This window comes from Suncus etruscus, chromosome 1, assembly GCF_024139225.1.
Source record: "Suncus etruscus isolate mSunEtr1 chromosome 1, mSunEtr1.pri.cur, whole genome shotgun sequence".
In the NCBI taxonomy this organism is placed as follows: Eukaryota; Metazoa; Chordata; class Mammalia; order Eulipotyphla; family Soricidae; genus Suncus; species Suncus etruscus.
This window is the reverse complement of record NC_064848.1, coordinates 48,547,870-48,556,754: the sequence shown is the minus strand read 5'-3', so window position 1 is coordinate 48,556,754 and position 8,885 is coordinate 48,547,870. Positions and strand designations below refer to the sequence as shown.

Genomic DNA, 8,885 nt, shown 5'->3' with positions numbered 1-8,885 from the left:
ATTTAGTTTATTTTCTTTGCACCTGTAATAAAGAAGTTTTAATATAAAAGCTTTTCAAGTGCCCCTGATTCAATGTCACTATGTACCTAAAATGTACTATGTATTATTACTATGTACCTAAAATATGAAAGATTTGTAATCCACTTTGATCAAAATAAAAATTATTTAATTAAAAAATTTATTACAAGCTGGAGAGATAGCATGGAGGTAAGGCATTTGTCTTACATGCAGAAGATTGGTGGTTTGAATCCCAGCATCCCATATGGTCCCCTGAGCCTGCCAGGAGCGATTTCTGAGCATAGAGGAGTAACCCCTGAGCACTGCCAAGTGTGACCCCCCCAAAAAAAAAAACCAAAAAATTTATTACATTAAATACAGAAAAGTATGCACAGTTAGGCTGATGCCTGGTGTGTAATAGAAATTAGGAAATAAGTTAATTTTTTTTATTAAATAAGAACTTACTTATGAACTGTTTTATTTTTATTTCTTTGGTCTTGGGCCATATATTGCAGTGCTTGGGGCTGGCTCTGAGCTCAGGGATCATTCTTGGTGGTGCTTCAGGAACCATATGGGGTACCAGGGATTTAACCCATCTTAGCTATGTACAAGGCAATTGCCTTACTATTGTACTGTCTCACCAGTCCCCTGGTTTATTTTTAAATGAATGACCGCAGGATTTCAAATAATTTTATTTGTGTTTCATAGAATATGTCATGAAATTATGCAACAATTTTATTTTAATAATTTAATATTTAAAATCATTTGGAAATAACCGAATTTCTAATTGATTTTGTTTTTTAATACATTATTGATATAGCCTTAAAGTTTCACTAGGAGTTAGGATCAGTTTTTAAGTTCTTTTATCAAGGACACAAATAGGAAGTGTGAAGACAGTTTCACTGGAATCTATTTTTTGGCAGCAGAATCATCACAGAGCTTTCTCTACCAGCTACTCATTCCCCTGGAATAAAAATGATATCCTTCTTAAAGGTGTACATTATCCTCAGGATTAGGTTGCCAAGGAGGGTATTTTAGATACCCATGACTCTGGTGAACCTGTCTGTTTAGTGGTCTTCGTAGCTACGAAACTAACATCTATAGCAAAATCCAAAATGTTATAATGTAAAATGCATAAATATAAAAGTTTTTTCTATAGACCCTTTTATTATAGACTGTATCCTCAGTATATACCAGAAAAAAGAAAATGATTATTTTTCTTGTTCTCATTAATATTTCAAAAATACAATACAAACAACTAAATTAGAAAAATATTGAATGAAACAAACAAGCAAAATATTCAAAATCTGGCTGCAATTTTATCAACTGTCTAAACATTCATCTGTTGCTAAAATTCTAAAATTTAATTTAATATTGAGTTCTAGGCTAAAATTTTCACGCAAAAATGTTGATTTAGTCTATAAATTTTTACTCTAGTAATGCCTATATTTATTCCACTCTGCGAAGTGCAAATTATTTTCTTCCAGGGCCATCAACTGTTCTGTCATAAAAAAAAATAGAGACAGTTTCTAATGTTTACTTTTATTTTTATGCTTTTGGGGGGCAAGAAATAAAAAAAGGAAAAGCAAAGTTTCTTCATACATTTAAAATTACTGGACTTAATGGGAGAATAAATTTCAGGAGCCTCAGATGCTACTGATGTGGGAGAGTGATATAGTTATATATCCAAAGTATAGATTCAAAACACTAAAAACATGAGATATAAACTACAACCACAGAACTTTGAAATGTACCTGTTAAGGAGGCAGGTTGAGGTGGGGACAGGAGGGAGTTGACAGTAGTAGTATGATTGTTGCCAAAATATTGTATGTCTAAAATCCAACTATTAATAATTTTGTAAATAATAGTTCTTTAATTACATTTAAATTTTTATTTAATAAAAATAAGATAAAATTACTGACCTTCTAAATAATTGTTGAAACATAAAAGTCAGTTAAAGTGATGCTGATCCAATTTATAACATTTGTATCAATACTTCATAAAAACATTTTGATACAGCTTTTATCTTTGACTTTCTATCATTTTGACCACATTCAAAAGTTTCTTACTTCTCTTTTCCTGTAGCATTTATCCTCATTTGAAGACAATAATAATGATAATAATGATGATAATAATAATAATAATAATAATAAAAGCTGACTCCTCAGAAGCATGTTTACAGAGTTCTAGAGTTGAGAATCTATAAATAAAATTGTAAGAGGTAAACAAAGTCCTTTGTAATATCCTATTTTCCTCAAATATCCTAATTTTGCCTTGTGACACTCAAATACCATCTCAAATGTTTCGAAGAGGTCATGGAAACTATTATCATTAGAAGAAAAGTATTAGGGAAAAATAACCTAATAGAAAACATTCACTTTCATATTGTGAATCTTAAACTTAAAAAGTCTTCCAAGCAACTAGGAAAAAACGCCATTCTTATGAATAAGCTCCTTTTTCAAACTGACGTAAACCCTTAAATGATGTTGATAAACATTTTCAGATAGTTCCCAGTTTTTCCACTACTATTTTCTACCAGATGATTTTTCAAAAACAGAATCCACCACTGTTAACTTTATCACAAAGAAAAAGCCCAAGATTTTCTCTTAGGGAAAAATACCACAAGATTTAGCTGCAGAATATAATGGATGACTTGATATAATAGATAACAAGGAGTTTGTTATATTTTGGATTTAATTTTAGGGTGGGTGCAGCGACCGAAGATACCTTCAGGTCATTTACTGAAGAGAAAGGAAAAGATGAGTTCCACCTTGCCTTTCTGATAAAAATCATGTATTATGTGCTTCATTCAGTTCTTAGTATATTTAGCTGTAATATTTACATTAACTATGTTCCAAGTTGATTAAGGTTTAATCATCACTGACTAAGTAGGCAAGGAAGACCAAGTAAGTCAAAATTACTTTTTCCCTAAGTCATATCTTTATACTAGTTAAAGATTTCGGAACTAAAATTTGCACTTTCTACAGGTAATTTATTTATGGGAGTTAAAAGAACTTTAGGCAGATAATAAATAGACATGCTAAAAATATATATTTATTCTTTCTCAGGTGTTGTCTAGTACTCTGTTGCTTTTATTATCCTGGTTAAAGCAAGGATGCTCTACAAACATTTTCAGGGGGAGCAGTTTATCTAATTCATACACAACTTCTTAGGATTTAAGCCTCAAGTTTTCTTTTGAAACAAAACCCATCTCCTAGATAATTGAGGAAGTAAGGGAGAAGTCACGCAAAAAGGCTCAGCTTCCCTGTAGAACCTTCTCACTTTTCTGCCAATATAGGCAAGTCTGGTTTCAGCCTGTGGTTTGGCAAGTGGTAGAACAAGAGAATCTAACAAACTAGACTCTATGCTATTTCAGTGGGATGCTGTCTTTTGAGTCTGAATGTAAATAAGAAAATCATTTGAAAGTTTTAAAAAGGAAGCCAAAACCTCTCTACATATCAGTCCCAAACTCTAAAATGACAACTAACAAACTTTAATTGGCATAAAGCAAAACAAAAAAAAAATTCCCTCATTAGCTTACTGTTTTGTATTAGATTTTTAATATCTCTCATTAATATACACAAGTTGTGGATATGTTTTCCTAGTTCAAATACAAGAAAAGAATAGGGGCCGGAGTCTTGGTGCAAATGGTAAGGCATCTGCTTTGCTTGCGCTAACCTAGTACGGACCTTGGGTTCGATCCCCCAGTGTCCCATATGGTCCCCCAAGTCAGAAGCAATTTCTGAGTGCATAGCCAGGAGTAACCCTAGAGTGTCACCTGGTGTGGCACCCCCCCAAAAGAAAAAAAGAAAAGAAAAGAAAACTTATAAATGTAATTTAGTTTTATGTGTAGGAGTAATTAAAAAGTAAATCTGAGAAACTTTCTGAGTAAAGGATAAAATGTGTAAGAGCACATTACACGTAAAGCTTGCAGCACAGAACACAGTTTTTAGTAAGGTCTCTTGGTTTATCCTAACAATTAATAAATATAAATTCATAAAAAATGAGGAAAGAGGGAAAGAAATGTGCCATATTTTGTAAACAATAACAATTCATTGTAAGATTTCTATGGGTTTAGACACAAGCAATTTAATTTACTAAGTCAGGTCACAACTTGTCCTTAACAGGAAAAGTAAATTTAAAGGTTTCACTAAATTTAAAAATTGTCCAAAATGTTCCTTTTTAATTATATTAAAAATTAAATTTAAAGACTAACAAAAGTTTTCTTCTTTTTAATTTTTATTTTTAATTATGAAAACAAAGATGCAAAGAAAGAGGACAAGGTAAAGTTACAGTGGAAGGACAATCACCCATAAACAGAATTCTCAGAAGTCCCCTTGCTGATATCTTAGTTTTGAACTTTCAGCCAAAAAACAATAAGAAAAATAAAACAGAATCCATGTACAGTTACTTTGTCCCTCAAGTCCTCAGATTGTAGTACATTATAATATTTTTAGCAGTACACAAAGCAATCTAAAGCCATAAAACTTATGTAACTCCTTAAACATTGAAGGCATAGTATTTTTTTACATTTCCATGCACATACATATTAGTTTAAGTTAACCTCAAAAGTTTGTGGGTTGTTTTTTTATTTTTTAAGGATTAGAGTCAAAGGAGCACAGTAAAAAGTTTTTTTTTAACTATAAATATAAATTCTAGATGCCCTTTTCTTACTCATGTTTGTAAAAACTATTAAATTTGTCACTTTAGTTCCCCACATATTAGAAATGTCAATAATATGCATCATTCTGATAATTAGTAAATGTCAATAAAGGGATTCTCAACATGGCTTATTGCCTCACAAGTTCAGTTAATTTTATATTGTATATTTTGTATATAAACACTTTTCAATAAAGAGAAAAATATTCATTTACCTGGAGTTCCCTTGCTCTTGGCTCTCCCCTCATTGGAATCAAATGTTCGACATGTTTCATGCTTTCTGCCTTCATTGTATTTTGAAACCCAGTAATCTTGTGGGAAATATTTGGGCAACTATGATGCTTTTTCAAACAAAATACAACATATTATGCTAAAAGTATCAAAGTAAAATAAGAATAAGTTTAAAAGCTTTCGTATTTGTAAACTAAAATAAAATAAATCTCACAATGAAGTTTCTTTGTTTGAGATGTGGAGGGATTGGGAGACCACAAGTGGCAGGTCTTACCCCTGCCTCTACCCTCAGGGATCACTTCTGGTGGAATTCAAGAACCAAATGTGGTGCCAGGGATGAAACACAGGTAAATCTAGTGCAAAGTAAATACCTTACTTTCTGTATTCTCTCACCCAATGAGTTCAATTTTTATTTAGTAAATTTTAAAAAATGTATGTGCCTGTTGTCACATAGAATAATTTTTATTTTGGGGAAGTGTGGAGAGAAAATACAGCTTTTGCATTGCCATTTTTATTTTAAACATGAAGTAGTGTCTTCTTATAATTCTGACTTTAAACAGTCTTTCTGCTCTTAAGTGTTAGAAGGAAAAACTGTATCACAGCATAAGGCAGAATATATTTTTACTATTCCCATCCCCTTGGCCATCCTATCATGATACACACACACACACACACACACACACACACACACACACACACACACAAAATGACAAAGGACAGAAGAGAAATTAGAAATGTTGCTCTCCTTTACGAATTAGTGAGTTGGAGTTCATGAGCCAGAGTGGTTTTACATTCAGACCACCAGGCTGGAATTGTTGTAGAGTCTTTGTAAATTTGGTCAGTTTGCCTAACCATTCTCAACCTTGCTGTTCTTCTATGTAAAATGTAGATAATGCTGAATGGCTAAGAATGCCCTGAGGTATTTAATGATAATATTGAATGCCTGATCATAAGTAAATGCTCAGTGTTTAACTCTATTTACATGGTAGTGATTCTTGGGAAAATCCTGTTGTAGTCTGTTTCAGCAAAATGGACTTCTATTTTTGCTATTTCTGTCAAAATTTTCTGAGTGACCAAGAAATTAAAATTTTTCATTTCACTTCATTACTAATTTTGTCACCAAGGCTACTATGGGTAGGCCAAGTGGAGGCATGAGATGTAAAAATCATTTCCCAGTTATGCAGTAAACAATTACTCAAACTGAGGTGGATCTGATTGGATCATTTATAACCAATTTTTTTGTCCCCCAATTCACAATACAGACCAGGCAAAGGGTCTGGGTTGAGGTGTATATGGGGTGCATTTACTGTACCTCCTCATTCTATACAGTCAGTGTAAAAAACACAGCCTGTGGTAAGAATTGGGAGGCCTTATCTTTTCTTTTCTTTTTTTTTGATTTATACATATATATACACACATACACAAAAAATCCTTCACCAGTGCAACATTTCCATCACCAATATCCCAAGTGTCCTTCCTTCCCACTCCACACAGGCCTATACTCTAAACAGGCTTTCTACCTCCCTCATTCAGTCACATTTTGTTATGATAGTTCTCAGTGTAATTATGTCTGTGACTGCACTAAACGATCCCTGTGGTGAGTTTCAAGTTAGGAGCTGGATCCTCCAGTCCTCCTCTAATTTGTCTCTGAGAATCATTACACAAATGTTTTTCATTTTTCTCAAAATCCATAGATGAGGGAGACCATTCTGTGTTTATCTCTGTCCCTCTGACTTATTTCACTCAGCATAATAGATTCCATATACATCCATGTATAGGAAAATTTCATGACTTCATCTCTTCTGATGGCTGCATAATATTCCATTGTGTATATGTACCACAGTTTCTTTAACCATTCATTTATTGAGGGGCATCTAGGCTGTTTCCAGAGTCTGGCTATTGTAAACAATGCTGCAATGAATATAGGTGTGAGAAAGAGATTTTTGTATTGTATTTTTGTGTTCCTAGGATATAGCCCTAGGAGTAGTATAGCTGGATCGTATGGGAGCTCAACTTCCAGCTTTTGGAGAAATCTCCATATCGTTTTCCACAAAGGTTGGACCAGACGACATTCCCACCTGCAGTGAATAAGTTACTTTTTCTCCACATCCCACTGCTTGTTCTCATTCTTCCTGATGTGTGCCAATCTCTGTGACGTGAGATGGTACCTCATAGTTGTTTTGATTTGCATCTCACTGATGATTAGTGATGTGGAGCATTTTTTCATGTGCGTTTTAGCCATTTGTATTTCTTTTTTGTCAAAGTGTTCATTTCTTCTCCCCATTTTTTGATGGGGTTAGATGTTTTTTCTCGTAAAGTTCTGTCAGTGCCTTATATATTTTGGATATTAACCCCTTATCTAATGGGTATTGGGTGAACAGTTTCTCCCACTTAGTGGGTGGCTCTTGTATTCTGGGCACTATTTCCTTTGAGGTGCAGAAGCTTCTAAGCTTAATATAGTCCCATCTATTTATTTCTGCTTTCACTTGTTTGGAGAGTACTGTTTTCTTTTTAAAGATACCTTTAGTCTCAATGTCATGGAGTGTTTGACCTACATGCTGTTTTATATACTTTATGTTTTCAGGTCTGATATCTAGGTCTTTAATCCATTTGGATTTTACCTTTGTACATGATGTTAAATGGGGGTCTAAGTTTGCTATTTTACAAATGGCTAGCCAATTGTGCCAACACCACTTATTGAAGAGGCCTTCCTTGTCCCATTAGGATTTCTTGCACCTTTATCAAAAATTAGGTGATGGTATATCTGGGAAACATTCTTTGAATACTCAAGCCTGTTTCACTGGTCTGAGGGTTTGTCTTTATTCCAATAGCATGCTGTTTTGATAACTATTGCTTTGTAATAGTATTTTTAAAAGTTTTTTTTTAAGTTGGGGTAAGTAATACCTTTCATATTTCTTTTCCCAAGTATTGCTTTAGCTATTCGTGGGTGTTTATTGTTCCAAATGAATTTCAGAAGTGTTTAATCCACTTCTTTGAAAATTATCGTGGGTATTTTTAAAGGGATCACATTAAATCTGTACAAAGCTTTGGGGAGTATTGTCATTTTAATAATATTAATCCTGCCAATCCAAGAGCAGGGTATGGATTTCCATTTTTGTTCATCTTCTCTTATTTCTTGTAGTAGGGTTTTATAGTTTTCTTTGTATAGGTCCTTCACATTTTTAGTCAAGTAGACTCCAAGGTATTTGAGTATATATGAGACTAATGTGAATAGGGTTGTTTTCTTAATATCCATTTCCTCCCTATCATTATTGGTGTATAAAAAGGCCATTGATTTCTGTGTGTTAATTTTATAGCCTGCTACATTGCTATATACATCTATTGTTTCTAAAAGTTTTTGAAATAAATATAGCTATTTCTTTTTTTTTAATATAGCTATTTCTTAATCACCAACTCATGTATTTCAAAGTTAATAAGCAAACCTTGTTTATAGAACTAGAAATTCAGAATTATTTAACGAATATCTCCTGAAACACAAACTATAGAATATGGCACAAATTTTATTTTCTGAATCCCAGTTAATTTCCATTTCCTTTTCTACTAAAATAATTTGGAAAATATATCTATTTTCTTTTTGTCCATTACAATTCATTCATAGTCTAACTCCATTATTCTAATACTTTTAAGCCTTTGGGACTCTACTTTTCTACCACAAAAAAAAAAAAAACCTCTAACAAAAGCATCAAAACTTCAAGTGTACTATCTATACTATCTTCTAAGAATTCCTACTAGCATATCTAAAGAAAAGGGAGAAAGCTATAACTATATAATGAAATATACAATAAAGAATATACATATTGAAGAAATATGCTTAAGAAATATATAGAGGAGGTACACACATCCCCTATAAATCATTTGAAATAGTCTAAGGGAAGAATAATTCTGTATCACAACTTCAGCTGGCAACGTAGCCTTGTGGAGTCTGAAAAAGAGCTAGCAGCAACATGAATCAAGAAATGTTCTAGAGCAGAGGATCT

At 32.9% G+C, this 8,885-nt stretch overlaps 1 non-coding gene across 1 annotated transcript; it reads right to left on the bottom strand.

Annotated features, from left to right (window-relative positions):
* Positions 1 to 6,124: 6,124 nt before the first annotated feature.
* LOC126031212 (small nucleolar RNA SNORA51) lies at positions 6,125 to 6,257 on the bottom strand. Its single transcript, XR_007503256.1, has one exon. It is a non-coding gene; the product is annotated as a small nucleolar RNA SNORA51 (small nucleolar RNA).
* Positions 6,258 to 8,885: the final 2,628 nt, after the last annotated feature.